General features: G+C 35.9%; 1 non-coding gene across 1 annotated transcript; it reads left to right on the top strand.

Annotated features, from left to right (window-relative positions):
• The first annotated feature begins 2,181 nt into the window (after nucleotides 1-2,181).
• LOC124898205 lies at nucleotides 2,182-2,288 on the top strand. Its single transcript, XR_007055181.1, has one exon. It is a non-coding gene; the product is annotated as a small nucleolar RNA R71 (small nucleolar RNA).
• The last annotated feature ends 2,096 nt before the right edge of the window (nucleotides 2,289-4,384 follow it).

Raw genomic sequence — 4,384 nt, 5'->3', positions numbered from 1 at the left:
TACCCACATGCTGTTTGAAATTGGATAAACAATCCCATTATCGAGCCACTTAACAACCTCTTTCTGCACCACATCTTTCATCACTTGATTCAACCTGCATTGTTGCTTCACTCTTGGCTTGAAACCTTCCTCCATGTGTATTTTATGCATGCAAAAAGTTAGATTTATTCCTATAATATCAGATATTTATCACCCGATTACCTTCTTTCTCCTTTTCAACACTGTCATTACTTTCTGCACCTGTATATCAGATAATCCAGCAGACAAAATAACAGGCAAGGTATCATTGTCAACCAAGTAAACATATTTCAAGTGAGGAGGAAGAACCTTAAGCTCCAATGTTGGACCTTCATCAATTGAAGCTTTGGGGGATGGACCAATTAGCCTGTTTAATGGCTTAAAAGGCAATTTTCTTATTTCAATGACCTCCGAATTCACGACTTGAACTAATGTCAATGCTTCCACATCTCCATAAAGATCATGACCTACCAAATCTCGCTCTAAATGATCATCTAACAATAACAGTCTCTGATTAAATTCGAGATCTATAACAGATATAACAGACAACTCTTCATACATAGCTAACAATTTTAGTGCCTTATACACATTAAAAACCTCTACTTTATCATGTTCTCTCATTATCATTTTCCCTACTGCTACATCAGTTAATGACTCTCCCATAGCTAAGGAAGGTCATCACAAAATAAATAAAATAAAAGGATCAGCTTCAAAGTCAAGAATTACAAAATCCACTGGAAAGATTAAAGATCCCACTTGCACTGAGAAATCTTTGATAATACCATCAGGCCTAGCAAGGGACCTATTTGCCAACTGAAAAAAATAGTAGTCGGTTTGGGACTCCCAAGACCCATCTTTCGGTACAAAGATATAGGTATAAGATTAATGCAAGCCCCCAAATCACACAATCCACGAGCACTAATGGTCTGTCTAATGGTGATCTACAAAGTGAAACTACCTAGATCCTTTATCTTTGTGGGTAATTAGTTTTGAATCTTTGATGTGCACTCCTTATAAGTGCAACTATAGCATATTCAGTCAACCAGTTCTTATTAGCAACTATATCCTTCAGGTATTTTACATATTTTGGAACACTTTACAGAATGTCAACAAGAAATAGATTTAGATAAACCTACTTTAGTAGATCTAAGAACTTCTTGTAACTCACCTCCTCTTGATACTTCTTTGCCCTTTGAGGAAAGGGCAAAGGTAGAGTCTTCTTTTCAACGTGAATTTCATCATGTGTAACTTTTTCCTTGACTTCATTCTCTGCGTTGTATTTAGAACTCTCATCAGTGACTATGGGACTAACCTGCTCTTAAATTATCTCCTTGGTTTGCAACCTGTTCCTTGTTGTAAATGTATTCACCTGCTTCATATTTTCCTCTATATCGTTAGGTAATGCTCTTTAAGGTCTTGTATTTTGTGCTCCTACAATTTGACCAAGTTGCAACTCCAAATTTCTAGTAAGCAATTGTTGACTCTTTAACTCTGCTGTAAATTGCACATGTTGAGTCTTTATTTTTGCTACAAACTGCGCTAGTGAACCATAAACTGCTTTATTAACTTCTCTATATTTCTAGCTTGAGAAATCGCCTGATTATTCTGAGTTGGCTGTTGATTTGGTTTCACTGAAACCTTATACTAATTTGTATTCTGTTTTTGATTTCCACCCTATGAGAAATTAGGATGGTTCCTCCAATTGGGATAATATGTGTTACCGAAATTCTGTTGTCCTTTACAATTTGCATTCCCTACATAGTTGACTGAATCTCATTAGCCGTACAAGCATCTGCTATATGCTCACCACTTCCATAAGCCTCACACTAAGAATTTGCCTGTAGGACTACATTAGTTGTAGCTGTTATTTGTGTAACCCCCAACTTTATGTTATTAAGATGAGTAATCATATGATTTTGCATTGTTGCGATCTGTGTTTATAATGTAGTAAATAGGTCTACCTCCAATACCCCTACAACCTTTCTAGGAGCACTCCTCGAATCAGCATGCCAGTCAGGATTTTCTTGTGAAAATAGATTCAGTAATGTGTACAATTCTTCATACGACTTCTCAAGAGCCTGTCCACCTATTGTTGAATCTAAGAAAATCTTCGTGTGTTGCTCCAATCCATTAATGAATGTATGAACAAGAACATCGTTGGACTAATGATGGTGAGGGCAATTTTTTAGCATACCCTTAAATCTCTCCCAAGCATGGTAGAGATTCTCTCCTTCTTTCTATCTGAAACTCAAGATCTCACTTATCAAGCGTGCGGTCTTCCCAGATGGAAAAAATCAAATAAGGAACTTCCGAGCTAGATCTTCCCATAAAGTGATGCAGAGTAGTTATTCAACATGTAACCACATTTTTTCTTCCCCTATTAGGGAAAAAGGAAAGAGTGTAAATCTAATGTAATCAAAACTTACCCCTTCAGGAATGTACGTATCGCTTATTTCTAGTAAGGTTTGTATGTGCTGCTACTGATCTTCGTATAAAAGGCTATGGAATTACCACACTGAATTCAGAAGTTACACCATATTCTACTTTAATTCAAATCAACCACCTGGTTTGGGCTTGCGAAAACTATTCATCACATGGTTCATGAGTGGGATTTCCACCTCACGAATAGGTCTAGCAGCTGGTTGAGCAGGAACAACTAGAATACCGGAGGTGATACATTATCGGCATTTGTATCGACTGGTTCATTTCTTTGTTCAGCCATTTTTCGCCTTTGTTAAAAGATTTGTTCTAGTTCTGCAAAAGGCTCTACCAACTCTTTATCTCTCACCAGTCTTGTATTCAGTTAAACCTACAAAAATTCAGCCGCTAAGATCAAGTTGTTAACACTTAAACTTAAAATCAAAAACCAAAAATTTAGCAATTTACTAATAATACTAGTCCCCGGCAACAGCGCCAAAAATTTGTTGCGACTCAGGCTCATACACAAGTGCATGCGATCATACAAGTAATACAGTGACTTAGACAGTCAGATATCATTCCCACGAGGACTAAGCAACTAGAAATTTATCTAACTTTTAGTTTTAGACAATGAGGTATTAAGTGTTGTAAATTATCAAGATGATTGTGAATTTAAAAATAAAAATATAAAATAATAAATAAGAAATAAAAGTTATGAATAGAGAAAAGCAAGCAACGGTTGTAAATAGTAATGATGAGAATTCCAAGGTTGAGGCTTTTCGAACAATCATACAAATCTCTATTCTTATAGCATTCTAATTGGTTATCGGGTTGTTGATTCGCTAGGTTTATACTACGATTTTGGTCTGCCAACCACAAATATTCTATCTAATAAATATTGCATCTATAACTCCCGCAAAGATACAACAATTTTTCTAGATTCATAAAGTTATCTTCTTACAATTTAACCAAACAAGGCTTGTAGGTATATGCCTATCCTAGATGCTAATTCAAACCCCTTATTTCATAAAAAGATAAGAACCTAGCTCCTTAATTTCTTCGTTCTATCCTATGATTCTCCTCATGGATTCGCATAGAATTATAGATTTATTCTAATGGTGGCCACTCATCAAAATAATAAGCTAAAGAAATTAACAACAACCCAGATGATAATCCAAAAAGAAACTATTATAAAGAATATCAAAGAGTAATCATGTTCTTGGCCTCAACCCTAGAACAAGGGTATTTAGCCACTCGTGTTTGAATTCAACATCCAAAATAAGCAATTAATCATACCAAAAATAAATCTTGAAAGAAAGAAGTTGAAAAAAATGTCTAAGGACCCTAAAAGAGAGAACCTTTTGTTTTTCCGCTGCTGCTATGCTTGCCAAAAAGTCCCCCAAATTATCTTGGATTTTTCCTTTTATATCTAGGACAAAATACTAAAATCTTCCCAATTTTTCTAGGCGGAGCGTCGCGCCATGCCATCAAATACCATTTTCTTTAAAAATCTAGGTAATCATGGATTCAGTGAAATTTTAAACTACACCGTGACGCACCACTATCGTGTTGAGCCACTAGATTTTGACATTTTTTAAATCTCCTTCCTCCACGACATGCTAAAATTCCAGGTCGTATAAATTAACAAATGGGATTGCACTGCGATGCAGTAAAATCGTACCAAGTCACTGGATAGTGACAAATCTGATTTCCTTCCTCACTGTGATGTGGTACAATCATGGACCAACACTGGATTTTTCCAAATGTGAGATTGAGGCTTTTCGCAATGTGGTAAATCATTCTCCTTCACTGGAATCTGACCAACGCCATTTCGTTGGTCGGCGTAATGCACAAACTATGCAAATATGAATTTCTGACTTCCATGTTGCCTTATTGAGCTATATTTCAATACCTTTTATTTCTTCAATCATTCCATCTCATCACCGTA

Source organism: Capsicum annuum, chromosome 4 (assembly GCF_002878395.1).
Source record: "Capsicum annuum cultivar UCD-10X-F1 chromosome 4, UCD10Xv1.1, whole genome shotgun sequence".
Lineage (NCBI taxonomy): Eukaryota > Viridiplantae > Streptophyta > Magnoliopsida > Solanales > Solanaceae > Capsicum > Capsicum annuum.
The sequence above is the reverse complement of the archived record's forward strand: the minus strand, read 5'-3'. Positions and strand labels throughout refer to the sequence as shown.